This window comes from Nothobranchius furzeri, chromosome 7 (genome assembly GCF_043380555.1).
Source record: "Nothobranchius furzeri strain GRZ-AD chromosome 7, NfurGRZ-RIMD1, whole genome shotgun sequence".
NCBI lineage: Eukaryota > Metazoa > Chordata > Actinopteri > Cyprinodontiformes > Nothobranchiidae > Nothobranchius > Nothobranchius furzeri.
In genome coordinates this window covers 74,922,084-74,947,084 of record NC_091747.1, presented here as the reverse complement: position 1 = coordinate 74,947,084, position 25,001 = coordinate 74,922,084, and the positions used below count along the sequence as shown (strand labels likewise).

Below are 25,001 nucleotides of genomic sequence, written 5' to 3'. Positions count from 1 at the left end.
ACGTCTGAGGCTACAATAGAGCAATGGGGCAGCAGTAGGTCAGGTGGTAGAGTGGGTTGCCTCATGATCGGAGGGTCATGGGGTCGATTCCTGCTCCCGCCAGGGGTATCCTGCTGTTGTGGCCTTGGGCAAGACACTTCACCCAACTTGCCTGTGTTAGTGGTGGTCAGAGGGGCCGACGGCACCAAATGGCAGCCTCGCCTCTGTCAGACCTCCCCAGGGCGGCTGTGGCTACAAGTAGCTTACCATCACTGGCAGTGTGTGAATGTGAGAGTGTGTGAAAGCGTCTTTGGGTGTCTTGAAAAGCGCTATATAAGTTCAATGTATTATTATTATTATTATTATTATTATTATTATTATTATTATTATTATTATTATTATTATTATTATTATTACCACTGGCTCGGCTAAGTTCAGGCGGAGCCAATCACAGCGCTCTCATTGTAGAGACATTGGGCGGGCTTAGCACCAATATGGCAAAAGTTGTTTTTAGAAGACGGCAGAGCTGCGATGGAAAAAAATAACAATGGCGTCGGCTCAAGAACGGTACTCAACTCAACTCACAAGATCCTTCGAGACTTGTTTGTTAATGCAATCCGCCATTAAACCAAAAAGAAGGAAATGACGTGTGATATGAGGTTGTTCCACTCCACTACCAGGATTAAAGCCATGGAAAACACACTGCTGCACTTCTGGAACGATACTGGGAGTAAATAAGCCGTTGGGTCACACGTAAGCTTCATATATATGAAATTTGCATCGCTGCAGTACTTTTATTTTGAAAATTACCAGGGATTTTATACTGAACCTGTGTGTGATTTCCTGTCTAGCCCTATGTTAACTGCAGAAATTGACGCATCCCAAAAGCGGCTAGCGGGAAAAAAAATAGAACCCGATCCTATTTTGGCGGCGCAGCGTGCCGCTTCTGGGACGTGTCGCGGCTGGTTTGTAACACTCCACAGACTATAATGGTTTCTATTTGAAGCAGTGCCTGATGCTTCCAGTGTGCAGCATGGGTTCCTCATTATTTCCTGATGCTCGGTCATCTCACCTTGGATTTGCTAACAGCAATGTGACCGCCTCCATTTGCTTTGCAACATTGATGAAGGAGTTCTGCCATGCTGTGGAGATGCTAATGCTATTGGTTAGCTTCTACTATCTGAGACATGCTCTGCTCTCTCCTGAACACTAAACCAACAGCAGCCTTCCTTGTCACAAACCAAGATGGATGAGCCCATGAATGCTATCCAACAGCACGAGGAGACCCCTACGACTGAGCTCTGCTTATGGGTCATAGCCAGACTATATAGTTACATATTATAGGATGGCTTACCAGGCTTTATGAATGACAGAAAATCAGCCATGCATCTTGTTTACCTTTTTTGCCTCCTTCTGGTCGGGTAAATTAAATTAAATAGATTTTAAGCTGAAATAACAAACCAAAAGAAAGGAACTGGTAAAGAAAATATTTTAGTTGATTTTACCATCATTTTAAATTCTTCTGCAGAAGATTCAAATGAGAGAGAAAAACATGAAGCAGGGATGTGAAGGAGGGGATCAGAGCATGAAGCACCTGTTCCAACAAGTTCTAACAAGACATGACTGCTGTGACACGACAAACATCCACAAAAACACATCCAGTTCGCACCGACACGGCTTTGCACATTTCCTTTTTTTTTTTACCTGCACACTCATGCAGTGTTCTCACACAAGTCAAAGTGTGACAGTAAACGTAAGTGGAAAGGTGCCTCTGCCATTTATGTAACAAGGAAAGTGATTTTCAAAATAAAGCTGTTATCAAATAAAACTCCACAGCAAATTCTGCACCATAAATCGTTCACAAATTATGCCATGTAACACGGCTCTCCTAAGGTTTTTGCTTCTGTGATTTAATAAATAAGAATGTTTCCAAAAGCTGTTTATGTGTGCAGGTTCATAAATGTTTACCAATAGGAAAACATTGTTTGTATTATCGGGTGAAGTAGAATAACTAAAAATAAGGGAAAATACTGTAAATACTTGGTTTTAGAGTTCACCGTGAAGCAAGTGTCCTTTCGTTAAGGTAAAATTCACTTGTGGTTTTAAAACAACAGTAAAATATAAGAGCGTGTTTATTTAGAACCAACCTGAAGTAAATCTGCCCAGTAGTGGTCTCCATCAGAGTGGATCTTTAGGAGACGGCTGGCGGGCTGCAGCTAATTTTCTCTGTGGTTTCATCACTCACCACTCTCCACACCACAGAGCACAACAATGGTAATAGGAAGCAAGTTTTGACAGGCGGCAGTTAGATACTGCGATTGAATAACATTAAGCGTTGGCTCCCAAGTGAATCTGAATCAAATACGACAACATCTGAAGCAGCTTGTGTGGAGGTGGTGAAGGTTTAGAGCTCTACGTATCCACTAGCAAGTACACGACTGACACAGAGGAGTGTTTAAACCCCAATAAAGGACATCTAATTAGACCTGGCCTCTTTTTACACCCAGTTATTTTAGGATTTTTATACTCAAATGAAAGCTCATCAACTCGTGCAGACGCTTTGAAGCAGAGTGTACGGGACATGTATTAGCCTGCTCCAGTCATATCTCTCTGTGTGTGCGTGCGTGCGTGCGTGTGTGTGTGTGTGTGTGTGTGTGTGTGTGTGTGTGTGTGTGTGTGTGTTAAACAGGTTAGGAAAGGAATGCAGGACTGGTGTAATCCAGTCTCGGTTCATTTTCGTTCTTCTCAGAGTCAAAAGCCTGCAGGCTTGTGTGCTGCTGGGCCTCACAGCCCAAACACAATTCCATACACTCTCCCAGATAACACACTGCGGTTTAAATCTAATTTTAACAACTGTAGACCTGAACCTTCTTACTCTTGCGTGCATGCAAATGACTTTTTGAGAGAAAAGAGAGTTGTGATGCCCAAGTCCTTTCTGCAGGGTTTTCTTGTCACTTTGGGGTGTAATGTTTAATTTCCCACATTCCCAATTATCTCTTAGCACATGCCAACAAAATTCCAGCCAACCACTGCATAAGTCTGGCAAAGACCCAGAACCTTTGGATGTGAACACGACGAAAGAAGGACGTAAGAAACATCAACAGAGCAGTGATTTATGTACGTAATCTCAAGACGTAATAAATATGGTTCCACCTCCTCATGCATAATTTAGGTGCTGTTTTCAACATCACAGACCTTAATGCTTTTGCTAAATCTTCTGAGGAAGCAGGCTGGGATTTTTGATGCAACCCTAAATCACTTTTCTCTCTGATAAAAAGCAACTTCTGTCGACAATCATCACTAACTTGGTGGGAGTCCGCTCAGCTGACACGATGGATTTCTCAAGAATCTGCTGATGGATGTTTAACTTACTATTTACTCGTGACCTCTGGGGCAATATTTTAAATCCCTGTGGCTGCGTTGCTTGTTTTATCTAAGATGATGAAAATTCAGTGTTTACAAAAGCTTTGATGAAAAGGACGTTTGATGACGTAAGCCTGATTTATGCTTCTCCGTCTGCGTCAGTGCGGAGACACGCAACGCCATTATCTGTCCTTGCGCAGGGCTCCGGCAGGCACGCAAGTACGTACGGAGTCGAGCCCACTTTTTTAAACATCCGTCGAACGAGACGGATTACGCAAGCTTGTGATTGGTCAGGACGCCGCTGTTGTTTACAGCACCGCCATTGCAAAGAGCGACGAGGATAACTCGCGGCAGACACGGAGCAGCTTGAAGAATACCTCGCGAAAAACTCTAAAAATATGAACGTTTCATCCTCCCGTGACTGGAGGAGTGAAAAGATGCGCAGCAAGCGTTTTATTTGTGGACGGAAATGACAGGAAACGAGGGTTTAGAGGTGGGGAGCGCACGAAGAGGTGGGAGAATGAGAGACAAATATGTCCGTTTTAAAAGTCTCTTATATACAAAAAACACAATATAAACACACGATCTTGGACCGATACACGACAAGATACCACAGAACAGCGCTACGCCCTCTGCTGTCCTGCTGGGCAATTGCTTTGCAACACTCTCCAGGAGACGCAGAAGTATGAGAGCAAAACGCTTCCGTCAATCCGTGCGTGTCTGTCCCTTGCGGAGCTGACGGAGAAGCATAAACCAGGCTTGATTCTTTCACAGCTCTGACCAAACAAAACCAATTTATGCCAGTTCCAAACTACACTACCAGAGCGTCTCAACTAGAAAGCAGAGAGATCATTTTTGACTAACAGTAAAAGCTATTTATGTAATACTGAAATATAGAAATGGGTTAAAATGTAAGTTCAAGCATATTCAGGGGTGCATTTCAGAGTAACTAGGTTTGAAAAGTGAGTTGTCTCCAAACATGGATGGCATTATTATAATGAATCTCACATTTTGCATTAAGATAAGCTACAGTATAAAAAATACAACTAATTTGTTCACCTATGCTTCAGACTGAATTCCTGCCTATAAGCAGTAAGACTAATTAAAAAACAATTGGGAAAAATCCATTTGCCTCTAAGGACAGGAAGCCATCTTTACTGCACATGCAGCTATGATGTCTGTCTGTCTGCAGAGAAAAACCAAAGCCGGCATGCTTTGGTGTGGGATTTTGATGTGATTTGGCACTGAGTGCATTCAGCAACAGGTGAGGGTTTTTTTCTACATTAGCTGTGAACTGGCAGAGATAAAGACTAGATTTACCACATAATGAAGTAGAAAACAACATCACATTAGCTGAAGACTTGGCCGGATGTGCAACATTGGACAGCTTCCCTGGCGTAGCTCGACTGTGGGATTTTCTTTTTCTTTCTCTACTAGATGCAAACACACCAAAATATGTGAACAATTGTTGATGTTTTGCTGTATTTAGTTGTTCTGCGTTTACAAAAATCCTACAGCTAATGTGCACCTGTGTAAGGGCTTGATCTCTAGCACTCTAAGCTAATCCAGTATTGGCAAGTCAAACCCTTTGGAGCTAACCCTAACCCTAACCAAGAGAATCAGCAGCAATAAACAGCTGAATCAATATAGGCCCACTTTTGCAGTCTCAGAGGAAAGGCCCAGGCCGGTTGTAGCTCGGCTAAGCTGCGGTGTGGTTTAAATGCAGAGTTTCGATTTTCTAGCCACATTATCTGCTACTTAAGCTCGATTATGAGAAAGCCAGTTTGGTTCAGTTTTAGCCGAACTAAAGTGTAAAAATGCATTTAAAAAGAATAAAGCAATAATTCTGTTTTCTGATGCTGCAAGTAAACCCACTGTGTGAAAAAAATCAAACCTTCAAGCAGAGGTGTGGACTCGAGACTAGGGTTGTCACGAAACTAAAATTTCAAACTCGACTCGATACTGGGGAAAAAAACTCGATACTCGATTTCGATACTATTTAAAAACACCAATTTATTGAACAAGTTTATTCAAAAAATAACATTCCTCAATTTATATTGCAAAAATTAAATGTTAAGAATTAAGTGTGTAAAGTGCTTAAACCTTTCAAGTATCAACATTTTTTTAAAACGTGCATACAAAAACTGGCGAAAATTAACACTTTAATCATGAATTGTCTCACTATATATACACTATTTGCAGAGTGATGTTTTGCTGCTTAAACTCTGTTTAAGGTGCATTTTTGTCATAAGATGTAATGCCATATGTTTTGTTCCGTACTTTTGAACAACTCTGTTGGTCAATAAAGGGAGAAAACGAATTTCTCCACAGTAGGACAAAGGTACATCTACCGGTAATCTTAATAAAAACAGATTGGCGCACGGCAGTGACGTCATTAAAAGCGCCGGTTAGATTAGCCGCGGCTAGTCTGTTCACGCCTAGAAATCCCAGACCCGCTCCAAACGAACAGAGGAATCACGTTAATGATTCCTAACAAAACCTTTCGACATTGAGATGTTCTGGTGCAGATAATGTCTTATTTCGAGGCTGTACCATGGGTGCCCGTCCGCACCCGTTATATGGATATACGCTGATGGCGATTCGCCGATGGATCTAAATACCCCGGGGAATCCAAGTAGCACCAAAGTTGTCAGCGTGAGTAAACAAACGTACTGCATGCTAGAAATTAAGTCCGGGTTGCAATAAACGGGAGTTTTCCTTTAAGCACATTAGCGTGAATATACAACTACGTGTCGGACTTGGTATGCTGATTAAGATGGGCTGTTTATGTTTTTGTTTATTTATTTGGCAGACAAAACTTGGATCGGAGACAACTCGCGTGGGAAATTGCAATGTAGCCATGCGGCGTCTTCTTCTTCTGTTTGTCTGGGAGGCGAAGGCTGCTTTACGGCATCTGGCTGTCGTGCGTGTCGGTGTACGTGAAGAAGGCTGTGTATAATAGTCCATAATATCGATACCACAGGGATGGAATATTTAGTTTAGATACCACTTTTAGCATCGATGTATGTCTAGGTATCGATTTTTTTGACAACACTACTCGAGACACATGGCTTGGACTCGAGTCAGACTCGAGTCATTATTTTAATGACTTCTGACTTAACTTGATAAAATCTATAAAGATTTACAACTTGACTCGGACTTGAACGCCAATGACTTGTGATTTGAATCGACTTGCATCTGTTGACTTGATGATGACTTGAGCATATTTGATATTTTAGCACAAAAGTGGCACGGCATGGACAAAAATCATAAATCATTCTTCGTTCTGGGTTTGATCTTGTACTGCTAAATCCAGCAGCACGTTGTTTATAATCAGTTTCAGCTGCACTTCCTGCTTGTTTGAGCAAATAAAGAAGCTTTAAAAAGGAATCCAGGCTACAAAACCTCGCAGTTCTTAAAAGATAAATGTTAGTGTCAGTTATATTAAAATGTTGTAAAAACCTTCTTTATGTCTCCATTTTTATAAAAATTGTAAAAAATTGTTTAACTTGTAGGTTGCCATTGTTGTTAACGTCGCACTGCACTCTGGGTAGTGACGTCATATGGTTGTAGCTCGGTTTCACCGCCCGGCTTTGGGACCGTTTAGAGACTGTTCAGCGACATCAACATGTCATCTGTTCAGCCTTTACAATTTGAACCAGAGTGAAACATTAATGAGGACATCACTGACCATGTTTCACAAAACGAGCATCAACATGAAGAGCAAGACGGGCGGGATGAAGAGAGTCCAGCACAAAACCGGTGGTGCGTGTGACAGGGTAGCTGCATGTTTAAGGGAGCCAAATTTAAGACTTTTTAAGACCTTTCTTAAGGCCACTTTGACCAAATTTAAGCTATTTTTTTAAATTTCATTTAAGCTATAATTTCCAGCTATTGCCTGGAACCGGTGCTAGACACGTCGCAAACGTGGGATTAGCCATCCAGTTACCATTAAACTTGCACTTCCCCATGGTGCAAGCTCCCACTAGCTTAACCAGCTAATGTGCTCATCTAAAAATAGCCCCCTTTCACAACCAACTGAATGTGTAAGGTTCCGCTTACGCCAACATCGTACACAAATAATGCTGAACACTAACCAGAAATTCACGAAAATTTTATAGAAAAAAAAATCTTGTTTATTGGGTCTTTGGTCATTTAAGACCTTTGGAAACTGTATTTAAGGATTATTTGTCATTTCTAAGGATTTTTAAGGCCTTAAATTTGGAAAAGCTAATTTAAGACTTTTTAAGAACCCGCGGATACCCTGGTGTGAGGCAAATGTGTCTCCATGGTAACCGAGAGAGAGAGCTCACATTTTTGTCAGCAGAAGTTAACGGTGAACTATCGTGTGATCAAACTTATTCAATTATGAATGATTTAGGAGAATTTTAGCATCCAGAGCTGTTGTGTGCTTCATCGATGATTAGGATATTCAGTGAAACGTCTTTAATCCTTTTTGCATATATTATATATTTGGAGAACACTGCATTGCTACACTTACTACTTGTCTTACTGACGGGAGAGGTGAATGTTCAGCTTCATCCGTGACGAGTGGCGTGCCCGATGGTTCGCTGAACGTGACCGAAGCGGCAGCTGCAGGAGCGGGTTGTCGGCTCAGGAGAGCGTCCAGCGTCTCTTGTCTCTCCGAGGGCGTTTAGGCTCCTTGTGTGGGAAAATGGTCGGTAAAGCATTTAGTTTCCGACTTCTCTCACACCCAGCCGCTCTAGTGAGCTCTTTAAGTAGTTGTGGTCGACTATAAGCCTCAAACGCATCAGGAGAAAAATGATGGGAACACAGCCGCGGATCTTTGGGAAGTTGTGTTCGTCCATAGGCATCTTCCCACTGCTTTCTCCTCTTCTTGCCAGCGGGAAAACTATGTAAACTCACATCACTCTCCTTGTTGCCCTCTGACTGGAAATTAAATCCAAAAGCAGCACAATGCAGCATTTTACTTTATTAATACGGTGAGCGCGTTAACAAACACTAGCGTCAATAGCTATTCTTCCAAGTGCAACCAATATACATCATCGCCCCCAGAGTGCATCGCGTACGGAAAACATGGCGTCCTACGTATGTCCAAAAATGTCCCAAATATTATAGATTTATAAATAAACAGCAATATTTTGTGTGTTTCTAACAACATAGTTTGGTACAACAGAAAACGTGTGGCTTATAGGGCACACACGTCCTCATAGCCGGAGTTCCTTTTAAGAAGCTTTATTTCTGGAATTTATTTATTATCATTGTAATTAAATTGAAGTTGGACAGATGACTTGATTATGACTTGAAAATTCAAAGTTAAGGACTTGGACTTGACATCATTGACTTTGGACTCGATTTGGACTTGGCTGTCTTTGACTTGGACTTGACTGGAAAGACTTGTGACTTCATTGACTTGCAAAGCAGTGACTTGGTCACACCTATGCTTTCAAGTGAGATTATTGGCCTTTTTCCACAGCAGCATGAACACAAACACCCTGGAAAATCTTTTAGATGAAAATTATCTGCTGATTATTCATCCACTTTTAATCTAAACCTGACGTTCTCAGTAGAACATCGGCCAAGTCTCTGCAACATTCTAGTGCAGTGTCTTTTCCAGGTTAAGGTGTCCATCCCCCGCAGGAAATATTCCCAAAACCCTACCAGGAACAATGGTATTTTTCTGAGGGACATCCTTTACCCCTGTGTGTTTACTCTACATGACCCCAACACATTACCAGGGCAGACTTTTACCCCACAAAACAAGACGGTACGTTTGAATTAGGGGTAGACGATCAATCGCTCTACCGTAGGGCTGTGGGTAAACGATTATTTTTAAAACGATTATTCTGACGATTATTTTATCGAATAGTCGACTATTCTAATGACTATTTATACAATTAATCTAATGATTATTTTTCTATTGCACAATTAACAAAAACCAGAAAATCTCAAATAAATTCCTCAAAAAAATAGATAAATTCTTACTGCAAGAGAATAAACACTACAGGCCTTCCATTTTGTATAACACTGCTTTTATTGTGTTGCGGTTGGTTATGTTCTGGTGACGTGTAGAACTTGGGAGTGCAGGCTGCTGCCTGAGAGGTGGTAGAAGATTGAGTGTCTCCATGCTGCTTTGTTTTGGTCACTTATGTGCGTGAGGCGAGTGGTCTTACGGGTTAAACCAAACTCAGGTGATATTTTACACTAAACCGAAAACCCACAACACTCTAAATGTAATAAAAGGGAGATCTACACCACAAAAAAGATGAACTCTAAACCAAAACGTAACAGCTTATCCCAACGCAAGAAGCTGTTAGCGAAGATGCTAACAGTAGCTTTACCAACATTAAGTTCAAGTTACCAAGTTTAAATAAACCAAAAACACCCAGCAGCAAACAGACCAGCACGGAGGAGAGACTGCTACCACCAAAACAGCTCTCCTCATGTCTGAAAGAAGCTCCTTAATGAAGGGAGAAGCGCTCCCTGTGATTTTCTACATCTGCGATAGACACGAAGCAGCGCATCTGACCCCGGAAGTTGTTGTCCGTTGCCGGGAGACGAGGGGGCAAAACAGGAAAATAATCTAGTAGTGGACGGACGTTGTTCCGCGTCTTCGGTATTTGGCGGAGATGTTAGTGAAGGCGGAGAAGAGGGCGAACTAGAGGAAAAACAGGCAGATTCCTCCTCTATTTACAAACTCCTGGGGATGCAACAAGTGGGCGCGGTGCGTCGACTTCCGGATCTGACGTCGACAAATTTTTAGAATCGAGCCGTCGACTTCGTCGAGGCTTCGCTACAGCCCTACTTTACCGATATATCTGTCCGTTTACCGTTTTATACATCAGGCACATCCTCGGGCAGCCCGGTGTTGCAGAACTTTATGTAAATGCATTTTTACATTCACTAATTACATCTGCATTATAAATACTCTAAAATTAACTTTATGTGCACAACCTTTAAATTTAACAGTTTGTTCAATTCAGCGTTCCAAATCTGATTCAACTTCAGAAATGTTTTGCATCACCTGATGTTATTAGTGACATTTCAACATGAATATAAGGTCTTAAATATTGGCCATGAAAACCAGCAGTACATATTGGCCATCAGCTGACCACAGTGTTGCCCTTACATAGGCTCAGGCGTGGTGCTGCGCCACACCTACGAGATCCCCCCTCCCACACACGCAGACCCCCCTCGCTCTTACGGACAACACACAACAGCAAAACGGTCCGCGTTAGGTTAATAGATTTATTTATTACTTGTAGCGGATTCTAGCGGGCTGAACACGGTATTGTCCACTGCAGAAAGGCATCCAGCATGATGGCTTTAGTTACTTTTCAGATTGCTTGGTCGGGTTTCTGACGGTCACATTCATGCAGACGAATGTTGGTTAGTGTAGCTACGGCCAACTGTTGACTGCTCCGTAGGGCTGCTCGATTATGGCAAAAACAATAATCACGATTATTGTGACTGAAATTGAGATCTTGATTATTTAAGACGATTTTTCAATTAATGTTGATTTTATTTGTTTTTATTTGGTCATAAAATTGCTCAGGGCACAATCAGGACAAAAATAAATAAGAAACAAGATGATCACTAAAATAACTCCTGACTTCCAGTATAAAAAGACTGATATACTTGTAGCTCATAGTTTATGACCCAAGGACTATAGACCTTGGTTTAACTCATTTATTAAGTGTAAATAATTAATACTCATTAATAAAGGATCTTTCAATTTGAATTTAAGTCGAACCAGTACAGACCCAAATACCAATATCTTGCAGATACTGACAGCAAGAAGTATGCAGTGGCATTTATAACAAATAAATGCAAATAAATTGATGATCACAAAATTTTGCATTATATGTATTTAGTCTTATTAATGTGCTGTAGGAGCGTGCACTAGCACCGTGTCCTCAGTCTCAAAGATTAGTTATTTTTCAGTGTGAGGAACTTATTTCTACCTTATTTATAAACTATTTATTTACAGGTCCATCAGTTAATGTAATAATTGTCCCAACCACAGCTGCACCTCAACCCAACCACCTCATTGTAAACACACACACACACACACACACACACACACACACACACACACACACACACACACACACACACACACACACACACACACACCATCAGTACGACATCTTCATGGTTAAACATTCTCTTTAAACCAGCAGAACCTGCAGAATATTTTAGAGCCAACAAGAATCTATTTATGTTCCTGTCAGACGGCTTCATTCACACAACTTAATCATACTCATAAGTTCGTATATAATGTGTAAATAAACTGAAATCCTGTACAAAACTTTACAAAAATCAGAGGTCTCACTGCTGTTTTACACCAGTCTGTGATTGATTTAATGTAAAATAAAACACCGGAACTGCAGCGTTCAACTGGGAACGCTCGGACCGGACACATTGGGCCATTCCCATCTGTACCGGGTCGGCCCGGGCCGGGTAGCGTAGGTTGTTTACATATCTGGGTGGCCTGGTATTTTTCCGGGCCAACCAAGGCTCATTCTCAGCCCTCTTCTCGAGGGGGTCTGCTTCAGGCCGACCAGGGCCAACACGCCCACTGCTGACAGCAAATTCACACCTTCCATTAGAGCAAGCCTTTGATTGGTGGGTAGAATCAGCCCACATGGGCTTAAGGCAAGGATGTGTGGAACCGGGCCAGGCTGGGGCCGACTGGGGCTACCCGGCCTGGGCCGACCCGGTACAGATGGGAATGGCCCACAAATCTACCTGGAACTCTGCACTCTTGATTGGTTGAGATTCCAGACTTTTCAGCCCATTGCCGACCTGACCAACATGCACCTTTCAAACCCAGCTTCAGTAACTGATAAAACAAACTATATTAGTCAGTGATTCTTTATTCCGACATGCATCAGTGAGTTTTGACTAGTGACGACCTTTTCACAGTTTCACAGGTGTCAATTTCTTTTATCACATTTGGTTAAATCCTCTGAAAATTGCAGTTTAGCTAAATTTCCTGCAGCTTTACAGAAGTTGTTCTGAAATCTGAGTTCCTGATCGGGTTGACAGCTGGAGGTTTCTGTTAAGATTCACATGGAAATGATGAGGTATGGTCGGTATCCAGGACATGTTTGGACAAACACGGTGACTTCACTAAAGAAAGCAAACACCGCCAGGTGAGCTCAGTGGGAAGCCATTTGTCTTACCGTCAGTGCAACAGAAACCGTTTAGAAGGATCGTCATCGAAGGGAAGAATCCAGAAACACTTAAGTGTTGACGGCAGGTTTCTGTCAGACAGAATTTGTGGTTCAAAGAAATAAACAAAACAGTAAGTAGTCTTTACACTTACAATATGCAGAAAAAACTCAACCTCATCTTTCTTATCGTTAAATTTTATGTTGGATTTTGTACAATTTACCAGCTTTTACCCAAAATTATTAACACTTTTGCATAGAAGAAGAAAAGATAATTTCTATAGCGCCTCTTAAGATAAAAATCCTGAGGCACTTCACAAAAACAAAAAAATGTAAAATATAAAAAATAATTTAAATGATTAAAATATATTTAAAATGAGCAAAAAATAGACAATTGTGAAAAAATGTAAAGAAAGAGAGTGAAAAGGAAAGAGGGAAATCAGATGATCCTGAGGAAGGTGGAATAGGTGGGGGGAGACGAATAAGGCGAGGATGATGAGGGTCACACCAAAACCAGCTTGAGTTTTCCAGGTGAGTTTTCAGCTGCTTTTTAAAGGAGACCACTGAGTCCACTGATCTCAGGCTCAGGAGAAGAGAGTTCCAGAGTCTGGGGGCCACAGCAGCAAATTATCTGTCACCTTTGACCTTTAGCCTGGTGCTGAACAACCAGTAGGCTTTGATCACTGTACCTCAGGGACCTGCTGGGGGTGTAGGGACTAAGAAGATCACCAATGTAAGATGGTGCTCGTCCATGTAAGGCCCTGTAGACCAGAACCAGGATCTTGAAATGAACCCTGAAGTTGACTGGCAGCCAGTGAAGCTGGAGGAGAAGCGGGGTGATGTGGGTGTGTTTGGAGGACTTGGTCAGAAGCCGAGCACAGACGTTCTGAACCACCTGTAGACGGTTCAGGGAGGTTCTGCTCAGACACGTGAAAAGAGAGTTACAGTAGTCTAAGCGTGAGGAGATGAAGGTGTGGAGAACTGTCTCAAGTTCAGAGCGGGAAAGAATGGGACTCAGCTTAGCAATGTTCCTGAGATGGAAGAAGAAAGAGCCAACAAGAGAACTGACATGAGAATCCAGGGTGAGAGCTGGGTCAAAGGTCACACCAAAATTCTTGACAGAGGGTTTGGTGTGAGAAGCAAGCTGATTAAAGCCGGGCGTACACTGTGCGACTTTTTCACTCGCAGCGTTCAGCTTCAGCTCAAACTGTACGACTTCCTCGCAGAGCAGATCTCACGAGTCATGTGCTCACAATGTACGACCCAGTTCTCGCATGCGACCTGACTGCTCACACTGTACGTCTGGTAGCAACACGTCGGCCCTAAAAATGTGCTAAAAATAGCAGTTTTTACTCAACACGTCAGACTTTTTTGTCTTGCCTGTTGTCCTTCGGGAGTGCTGCAGGAGGACACACAGGGATTTATGGGGGTTAGATGAGGAAAACGAAATAAAGAAAGTGAATCTGTGTTTTGTGATCAGTTTAATTTGACATGAACACGACAAACACGCTTTCTTGACAATTTTTGTGAGTAAACAAAACGTGTAGAAACAAAAACGAACAGCGTGTGTTATTAGGGAAATAGCGAGCGACCGGCCGGCGTTGATGCAGGATTGCGCGCGCATGCGCCGTGAGCGGTTCTGATACTTTTTGGATCGTAGCTGCTCGCAGCTGCTCGCAGCGCCGCTTCAACAGTGCGATACCCTCACGAGGGACGAGTGAAATATTAAACACACCAGAAGTCCCTGCGACCTCACGACTGCTGATCGGCGGCTGGTCACGTGGTGTTAATCGCCTCTCGTAACCCCCTGTACACTACACGACCACTCGGCGCAAAACTCGCCCCGATGTCGTGGCGTCTCGCACGACTGGAAAATCGGCTCAAAAAAGTGAAAAAGTCACACAGTGTATGCCCGGCTTAAGAGAGTCTCTGACTTTGGGAACCAGCTTGTCTGGGGCACAGATGAGGATCTCAGTCTTATCTTCATTCAGCTGTAGAAAGCTCCCAGCCATCCAGGTTTTGATAGAGTCTAAGCAGGTGTGTAACAGCTGAGGCTTAGACATTTCATGGGGCTTAAAGGAGATGTACAGTTGGATGTCATCTGCGTAAAGATGGTTGGAGATTCCTTTAAATGAGCTCAGGATGTGCTGAAGAGGAAGCAGATAGAGGAGGTGGAGGACCTAAACTTGGGAGATGGCCACAGAGAAGGAATGCTCAGACAGATAAGTGGAGAACCACTCCAAAGCAGATCCTGATAGGCCTACCCAGTCTCTCAGCCTCTCCAGCAGCAGGTGATGGTCAATAGTGTCAAAGGCTGCTGTCAGGTCCAGCGGGACCAGAACAGAACAGTCCTCTGCATATAGGCAACCCTCTCTTCTCTGACTGCAAAGTTAAAGGATGTCAGAAGATACTTTAGATGCAGCAGATGGACATGGACACGAGCTTTCTTCCAAAAGCACTCAATTTTTCTGCATTGTCGCTTCAGGCTGTGAATGCTGTTGTTAAATCAGGGAGTAGGGTTCACTACAGGAACTGATTTGGTTGTGACAGGACAGATGTTTTCCAGAATGGAGAGATAGTGCTCGTTAAACTGAGAAATTAATGAATCTGGGTTAATATCAGAAGAACAGGGGGGATTAAAAGTAGAAGAAAAATTGCTAGCTGTGCTCTCATCAAGAAAACGAGAATGAACCTTACTGCGAGCAGGAGGTGGGGACTTACCCCGGGTTTCCACGGGAGCCGTCAGCAGCACGTTACTGCAGCAGCACGTCTTGCTCGCGTAAGTTGCTGCGTGGCCCTTCCCACGAGACGCGAAGCAGCAGGGGAGCAGCTGTCACCGACAGAGCACGAAGTCACACGAGTGACTTTGTCAGTAAACACAACAACAAGCAGGAGAAAACTACAACATGGCTCCAAAATGTTTGTGTTTTATGTTCTGTCCGTTTTATAATCGCTAATACGGACCTGAAAAACAAAGGAGACCGCTAGCTAGGTGATAAATTCTCACGGGGACGCACAATTAGTAACCTTTTTTAAAAGTAAAGCAACCGAAAGGCAGTACGTTCTTTATTCTGAAAATCTCGATAGAGTCTCTCAATTTCCGCGTCCAATTTCCTGTCTTTCCTTCCCCAAAAATGTCGAACTTGACCCGTTTCAGAGGCGTCGCGCGTAGAAAATAGAACCGGCGCATAAAGGCCGCAACATGCTGCTCCTGAGACGCGGCCGACTCGCGCTGCTGACGGCTGCCGACGGCTCTGGTGGAAAAGGTTCTGTTGACCACAGCGGTTCCTATCAGCAGCTATGACGTGCTGCTGCAGTAACGTGCTGCTGACGGCTCCCGTGGAAAGCCGGGGTTAGAAACTGACAAGTTAAAGAAAATGCAATGGTGATCTGAAATATACATGTCCTCAGGACAAACACTGTCAGCATTTAGACCCAGGGTAAAAACAAGGTCCAGAGTGTGTCCCCTGGTGTGTGTGTGTGTGTGTGTGTGTGTGTGTGTGTGTGTGTGTGTGTGTGTGTGTGTGTGTGTGTGTGTGTGGGGCCAGAAACATTCTGGGTAAAGCTGAAGGAGTCCATGAGGCTAGAGAATGTCACAGCAAAGTGGTCTGAGGGATCATCTACATTGATGTTAAAATCACCAACAATCACCAGTCTGGACAGCTTCACAGTGGAGGATAAAAAGTCACTAAACTCCTGAAGGAAAGAACTGTTTGGACCAGGTGGACGATAGACCACAGCACAGTAGGACGGGTCCGTATGCCCAACTTTAATCAGCTGCAGTTCAAAGGAAGCAAAGCGACCAGAGGTTGTAGAACTACATGGTAGATGGTCTCTAAAAATAACAGCTAGATATCTACCACGACCAGAACCCTGGGGCTACCTAAGGAAAGAATAACAACTCGGGCAGAGTTCAATCAGACCAGAATAATCAGATGTTTGCTGCCAAACTTCAGTCTGAAACAGAAAGTCCAGGTTTTAGAGAGATCGAGATCATTAAGCAGGAAGGACTTATTGTTAACAGGGCGGGTATTTAATAGAGCCATGCTGAGTGAGGTGGAGGAATCAGAAACTACAGAAACAGCTGGAGTTAGTCGACGTAAGGAGGTGAAAAGGAGGTGGTCAGTAAAGAAACGTTAGAAAAAGTGGCCGGTGAATGCAGCTAAACCAAGCACAGGTGTCATCTTGTTACCGACCAAAGATGAGTGATAAAGCTTTGTCAATATTAGCACTTCCAGACTAGTAATCCACCTACACTAGATAATCCGGACATCTTGCATTTGTTTACTATAATTAAACGTATTTACACATTGTCAGCTCAGCAGGAGAACTTCTGCCTCATCTTGCTGCATATATAGAGTTCCTGACTAAAAGGAAACACACAAAGGCTAATTTTAAGTGATTTTGTTAGCAAAAAAGCTTGTTTTGTTTGTGTGTTTGTGAACTTATTGCTCCCATTAGAAATTCATTAGAGTTTAAATGCCAAAGCATGCACCGTCTCTGTTTTAGTGAGGCCTCTTTGTGCTTACTCGGCCATCTGAGGCCAGTTTTGTGTCTGGTCATAATAACAACCTGCAACGAGCTTTGCGTATGCGCTATGCAGACTCAAACAAATAAAGAACCATCAAACATCATATTAAGATGGAAAACTCTGACATTATAACAACCAACAACAGCATTTATCGGACAAAGCTCCACAGCGTGTACTTAAGATGGAAAAGCTCCACCCATATAAAACAGCACATTTTCATATTCCAAAGCAGCACACCGTTTTCAATGTGTCAGTAAACCAAGCATCCTTCACACGGGGGATGGACACATGAAGCAAACTGCTGGAGGCAACAGCGTGACAGCGAGGAATGTTACTGGCATTGTACCCAGTCGACCCAGCAAAGCAAAGTGGTAGATTTCATCAGCCCCTTCCTCTGCCCCCCACCCCCACCCCCACCCCCACCACACACCACACACAAACACACACACACACCATTTTATTTATCTCTGTGTTTTAATCTCTTTAAGCCTCGTCAGAGTCTGTTTCTCTCCCCTGCTCTTTTCAGCAGAGGCGGTTTTACCATTAGGCATAGGTAGCCGGCCGCCTGGGGCCCCCTTGTGTTGGGGGCCCCCCTAGCCCTGACCGCCGGCACCCCTCTGTTAATGCCACAATATTCTTATTACCAACCTGTCACCGCAGACGGGATTGGACATGTGCACTTCTCATTACCATAATTCCTGAACCGTTCAAGATATCTGTAAAATTCCAAAAGTGCTGAAAAGATTAAAAATGGGGCTTTTCGTGCATATAAAATACATTCCGGTAGACACCGGGATTTCCTGTCTTGAGCGCAACGAATCACAACACAGATTCAGAGACGTGCTGAGTTTGTCATCCAAAATGCTCCATTTTGTAACTTTTGAATGGCTGATCAGATTCAAAGAATCCCAACAGTTCCTAAAAGTACATAAAAGCAGCTTTCCAACGATCTATAGCATGAAGCAATCAGAGTTATGGAAATCCTGCTGTACAGCCTGATTCAAACGGAGCCCAGTGGAGCGCAGCGCCGCGGTGAAAACGGATAACGGAACGGGGAAGCTAATTATCATAAAAAGCCAGCATGAAATTATGGAAATGCCTCAAAGAAAATCAACACGATCTATTAGGTGTCCCAGAAGGCTTATATCTGAAGACAGTGACCACGAAGAAGGACAGATCTCCAGTGAACCAGGGTATGAATGTTTGTTCAGTCTTTTTTTTTTATTTGAACAACCCTCAACTATTTGCTAATTGTAAGATTCAGCTTCATTCCAACATTATTTATCTTTTTACAATAGATAATTATTTTTGCTAAAACAAAAGTTTTTGGCACGGTGTGCAAGAGAAGCACCCCATGGCAGTGTCAGGTGTGCAGGACTCTGCCTGCAGCTGGAGAGAAACTGCTTCAAGGCCTACCACATCAAATAATAACGTCTGAAAGTTTACAAAAATAAATGGTCTTAAAACAGCTAAAAAAAGATACCAAGGTTCAAACTTTTTTAAGAATAGATGCATTACAGTTCAAAGTTTAAATTGTTTGCACAGTAATTTTGAAGTTCCTGTTCAGTAATAAATGTAAAAAATTCAAATCCATTTTTTGCTTTTTTCACTTCTAAGCTGATTTTTTAAAGGCTTTAATAGAAATAAATTCTAAATACAAACCATACACTGAAAGTGGAAGTTGTTCTGAAAAAAGGAGAGTGTTACACACACTTTGCACTTTTTATTACAATTTTATAGCCATAAGAAAAAATACCAGGCGGCCCTGTTATAATTATGGTCATAAGAGGGTTATTAAGACGGCGATAAACAAACAGGAAGTGATTGGTAGTCATTCCACTCCAATCCAGTTGGTGGCAGTAATGCACCAAATTGTTGTTTGCCAAGTGCCATAAGACCACAAATAAGAAGAAGAGAGGCGGGAGCGTTCGTAACAAACTCAAAGTGATAGTCAAAACATGAAGCATGACATGGAGTGGCTCCAACAAGAGAAAGAAGCAGCTTGCTTCATAAAAGCTTTTATTTTCACTTCTGAAAGTGACGTTGTTTTTCTATGTAAACATCAAAGGAAGCAGAAAAGGAAAGACAATGGAAAATGTTTAAAGGGAGGAAAACATGGACCAAAATGGAAAATAGAAAAAAAAGGCAAAAGCACAGGAGCGCTGACAGGAAGAAGAAAGCAGAGCAAATACTGAAAGCACTCAAAAGGAGGGAAATACAGGAAAAAAGAGGGGGACTAATAAAAAGGGGAAATAACTCATGTCAGAAGAGGGGAGAGTTTCGCAAATCCAGTTAAAGATAAGATTGTCGAAAATTTTGTGTAAGGGGCCCCATGTCTGTGTTCGCCTTGGGCCCCCAAATTGCTAAATCCGCCTCTGCTTTTCAGTAGATAAACTGTGGCTGATTGGTGGAGCTGACAACTGCACAGTTACTGTTGCTCTTTTATCTGCCATTAACAACTGTCCCCGCCCACGATGGGGCACATTTCTGCACACTCAGATCAAAACTCAACCCTAAGCCCGCTGATGGGTTTTACATTCCTAAAGACTTGTGAATAGTAATGAATGATTAACCAAAGGGGTGGTGGGAGGGGAATGGGACTGATTTATTTGCTGTGGCACCCAAGTGTGTCATTCTAACCCATCCAGTGGTTTGTGAGATGTTTTTCTAACAAACAAACATCTTGAGCAACCAGAAGTCATGGTGTGTAGCTGGGATGCCTAAGCAACCATCAGACCAGATTTCAGCTCAACATCCAGTTGTATTAAGCTTTGTCTGCCACCTTAAATCAGGTCGGCTCTGTGGGTTATTTTTCTGCAGATGAACATCAAATGTTTCATTCTGGAGATTTTCATTAAAATGACACATTATTAGAGCTCGCAGACAAACATGGCCGACTCCATAGGTTTTACCCTTGAGTATGTATAATTGAAGTAATTATAACCGATGTTGTGTTTGCTGATGTTGATAAGCTGTGTTGCCATTTTGATACTGTTTGACTCTGATAGCAGTTGTAGATGTTCATCCAGTGATTGTTTTCTGAGAATTTGGTTAAGAAAATGTCCAGAGGTTCATGAGATAGTTTGCAAACACTACAGGCACATCTGCACATGCTCAGAAACAGCTGGCCGCTTTGGCTCCTGTGGCACTTATAATTCACCCAAAGAACTTCCAAAATAAAGACAGAGCAGCCTAAACTTCAATGCTGACGCTCAATGCTACAGCTTGGCAGACTCATCATCATCTCTCAGGTGTCCCTGATGTCATCTGCTGGTAGTGTCAGTGTGCAGGCACAGCTGCAGGCTAAGCACGTGTTCACAATATGACATAAAACTGTTACGTGTGTGTGTGTGTGTGTGTGTGTGTGTGTGTGTGTGTTCTACACAGAGCAACTGCAAAAATGTCATCAAAAGGGGCAAAATCTACATCAAATGTCTCCAACTTAATTTTAAAACGTAATTTAATTTATTTTTCATTTCTGAATTTGTCTATAAAACATCAGGGGGGGAGGGGGGGGGTTAGATGACGATCAAAAGTGACTTATCTGCTAAACTGAATGAAAATCGAAAATTTAATCGATTTGTTCGTAGAGTTGCATGCAGATCGGGCCAGTCAACACCTGCCGGGGCTGGACTGGTCTGTTCTGGCTCACTTCCAGTTGGACCACACTCAAAAGGTGTCAACCGACCTCCCACCAACAAATTAGTTTTAGAGTCCAGGCGTCAACGCCGCATCCAACAGAGCCAAATCCACTTACCCGGTGAGATGTTTCCACTTGAGCCCTTCAGCAACAAAAAGCAAAGTTTCTAATTAAAAGTAGAAAACAGTAAGTTTCCTTCCTCCGGCTCAATGACACGAACTTCCAACACCTGAGAAGCCTCCGCCGGTTTAGAGGTGCGTCACATGAGCGCAGCAGCAGGACCACGCGGCGCTAAACTGCCCAGACTTTGTTTAAAGTCCGCTAAACTTTGCGTCAGACGGAGAGCCGCAGCCTCCCTCTTGAGTGTAGAAGCAGTTTTCTTCCTCGCCGCTTTGCCTCGCGTCTAGAGCCGTGTGTGAGGAGGAGCACGGAGCGGAGGTTACCTGACTCCGCGGCGAGGCCAGCCCTCCACAGAGCGGCAGCAGCAGACTCAGGTTTCCTGTTGTTCTTACGCACGCAACGTGAGTCCCGCGCGTGCATCACTTACTAACACCTTTACGACCCTGAAGCAGCGTTTAACCGCAGATCACCGCGACTTGCCCATATTTTTATCCTTATGCAGCCTAAATGGACAGTCCAGATGTTTTAGTGTGTCTGTGGAATATGTCGAATAGCCTCAGTTTGGAGAAATTTAGATTTAGTTCTGAAGGGATTGACAAGCTAACAGCTAGTCAGAGCAATCGGTTACAAAGCTGCTACCTATAACGCATCACTGAAATAGATGTAAATTATTTATATTCAGCAGTAAAACTGAATGAACGATTGGATGGATTTATTTTAAATTTGCATTATAGCAGTGTTGGCATTGTACAAGTTATGAAACACATCAATTGAAATTGGAATGGATTGAAGCTGATACTTATTTTGTCCTTCATGCAATTATATAAGACAGAAGTAAAAATAAAATGCAAAATAATACAAAGAAACATCAAATTAAAAGAAATAAAATAAAAAATAAAGGTAAAACTAAGTTAAATTTTAAACATTTTTTGATCAAATTAAATAATAAATAATTTTTGGCCAATACAAAAAAATGTCTAAATAATGGAATGAAAGTAGTTAAAGGTGCAGTATGTATGAATATAGTGATAATTCCACAATGCGAAAATCCCAAAGATTCTAATATTTCAGTCATTTTAGAAGGAAGGTTCTACTGAAACATATCTCACATCCAGGTGACTGTGGGGATTATCAGGTTTTCTCCTTTCAAAACAAAGGAAGGAAGGACCTAATTACTGTTTACCATCAGTAAGTGTGGGGTTGCCATGTCTCCTGCGAGCTAATACAGTGTTTAAGGTTTAGTCATCGGTCCTGCAGCCCAGAGAGAGAAACTTTTACCAAAGCTACAGTCACTTACTTTTAATCTGTCTTCTCAAGTGAACAACTTGGGCGTGATTTTTGACTCTGAGCTAACTTTTATGCCCCACATTAAGAACACTGCAAAAATAGGTTTTAATCACCTGAAAAACGTTGCCAGAGTCCGCCCCTTTCTCTCTCTGGCCTAAACAGACATGCTGATGTATGCTTTTATCACCAGTATAATTGATTTCTGTAATGCCCTGCTTTCTGGGCTTCCCAAAAAGAGTACCTCAGGTTTACAAAATCTTCAAAATTCAGCAGCACGTGTCCTGACGAAGACCATGGCAAGAGCACATTACACCTGTTGTAAACAAGCTGCGTTGGCTTCCTGTACGTTTCTGGATCGATTTTAAGGTTATTTTAATGGTTTTAAAATGTCTTAATGGTCTTGGGCCTTCTTATGTCTCAGAACTTCTTCATAAATATGAGCCTCCACGGTCCCTGCGCTCCTATGGCAGCCATCTCCTCGTCATTCCAAAAGTCAGGACACACTCCCAAGGTGAGGCATCCTTCCAGTTTTATGGCCCTCATCTCTGGAACAGTCTGCCAGAGGACCTCAGGGCCTAAGGCTCTGTCCACACGTAGCCGGGGATCTGCCAAAACGTAGATATTTTTCTACGTTTTGGCCTGTCATCCACACGAAAACGGAGTTTTTTCACACGAAAACGGATCTTTTTAAAAACTACGGCCAAAGTGAAGATCTGCGTTTTCTCCGTTTTGGGTGTCTGCGTGTGGACAGACAAAACCGGAGTTTTAAGGTCCGCAACGTCACTTTCCGCGACAAAAAAATGCTGACATCACGTGTGCGACCTGTGTTTACACTAGCCGACAGCATGGATGCCCTCAGAGCTGCGCTCGCTTTATCAACTGTCCAAGCGCTTTTTGCTTGTTTGTTTTTGCAAGCGGAATTACTGCTCCTTGTGGAAGACCACAGACGAAGGACGAGGTTAAGAACGGGGGAAGTACTGCCGCCTACAGGTCTGGCATGTCCTTAACAACGTATTTATCCGGGTACGTGTGGACAGAGTTTTCTTTTTGAAACGAGGTGGTGTGGATGCAAGTTTTTGGAGGGGCGGATATTCGTTTTTTTTTTAAACCTGGCTACGTGTGGACTAGGCCTTAGAGAGTGTTCTTGTTTTTAAGGCCAGGCTCAAGACTCGCCTTTTTAGTATAGCTTTTAGCTGATTTTCATCTATTTTAGCCTGTTTAAAATATTTTATCAGTGTTTTATTACTTACTCTTTTACTTAAATGAGAGAAATGCTCTTTAATGTAAGTTTTAACTAGTTTTAACCTGTAATAATAATTCGTTTTAACCAGTATTAATAATCTGTATGACAAAATGTGTTTATATTTAATTGTATGTTTCTACATGGTTATCTTTTATCAGTGTGTTTTATTTAGATTTGTATTTATCAGGTGTTTATGCTTAATTTGATTCTTAACTTGTTAGCTTAGTCTCATTAGATTTTACCAGTGTTTCCTGTGTGGGGGCTGGCTGCCCCGGGTGCTTCTCGTACCTCCTCTTGGTGCCATGTGGTGGTGACCGGGCTGCTGCTGCCGATCCTGCTGCTCACGGTGCAGTTGGCTCCTTTGATAGCGTTTCCGTCCTCTTTGTGCCTACTTCACACTCAGCCAGCTGCCCTTTCATTTTTGCTTGTGTGTGTGTGTGTGTGTGTGTGTGTGTGTGTGTGTGTGTGTGTGTGTGTGTGTGTGTGTGTGTGTGTGTGTGTGTGTGTGTGTGTGTGTAGGGATTTGGATGGGATTGAGGGTGGGAGAGGGGAGATACAGAAGAGATCGGATGTTAATCTGTGTGGGAGGGGTGGGAAACTGACTGCTGTGTGCTTGTTATTAATAAAGCACTTTGAGCTGCACTTGTTGTATGAAAAGTGCTTCATAAATAAAATTTGATAGATTGATTGATTAAATGATGATTGATTGATTGACTGATTGATTTATTGGTTGAATATCAACAACTGTAATTTGATGACGGCTGGCAAAAAGCTCCAGAGTTGTTTAAAGAGGTTGCAGTAACCAAATTTTTCCACAGGATGTAATTTTTACTTCATTTCTACATAATGCACCTTTAATACTAGTGATGTGCCAATACTTTTGGAAATATATAAAGAAGATTGAGTGTAAATTATTAGAATAATATTCAATTAATTACAAGCAGTTATAGTTTGATTTAACTAATATGTTAGTTGGAATTATATATTGTTTTTTGTTTGTTTTTTGTCTTTTTTACAAGTGAAACTCAAGAAATTTGAATATTGTCCAACGTTAATTTATTTCTATAAAGCAAAAGGGGCAAAAATCAAGTATTGAGTGCATCTGCATGATGATACCTTTCAAACGGCTACCATTTAACATTCTTGTTTTATTGATTTCATGTAAAAATCCAAATTGTTTTAATTTGGAGATTCCATACACTGTAAATGAATAATCTTCACAATTATAACAAGTAAAGGCTTGACATCTCTGGCTTTACCTGTAATGACTCTTTCTCATTTATTACTTTCATCATTCAATTTGAATTAATTTAATAAATTAACTTTTGCACCATATTCTAATTTTTCCAGTTTCACTTGTAATGTGTAGATTTAGCTTTTGCCATAAAACTATTGTGTCATATAAAAGAGTTCTGAGATAGGTACTTTGTTTTTATTGTCTTCATCTTCTAGGCATTTATTTAAGGGGGATGGAGAAACTTCCATTAGTGCACTTCACTCCTGAAATGATATGGAGATGTTCCAGAGGGCTGGTGTGCATGCATGCAATTGTCTACAGCAATAATGTTAGATGCTCACCACCCAGGAATAGCATTTATTATATAGCCAGCATTATAGCATTATTTTTAGCATCTTTTTTCATGCTGCAACGCTAAATCACCCCGCAGTCACTAAGTAGCA

The 25,001-nt window shown here is 42.2% G+C and overlaps 1 protein-coding gene across 2 annotated transcripts in view; it reads right to left on the bottom strand.

Annotated features, from left to right (window-relative positions):
• The window catches only part of palm3 (paralemmin 3), a 65,697-nt gene extending 44,515 nt beyond the window's left edge, over positions 1 to 21,182 (bottom strand). For both annotated transcript variants that reach the window (XM_015954275.3, XM_070553742.1), the window contains exon 1: positions 20,789 to 21,182. The gene's annotated coding sequence lies outside the window, so the exon portion shown is untranslated. The remainder of the gene's footprint in view (positions 1 to 20,788) is intronic.
• Positions 21,183 to 25,001: the final 3,819 nt, after the last annotated feature.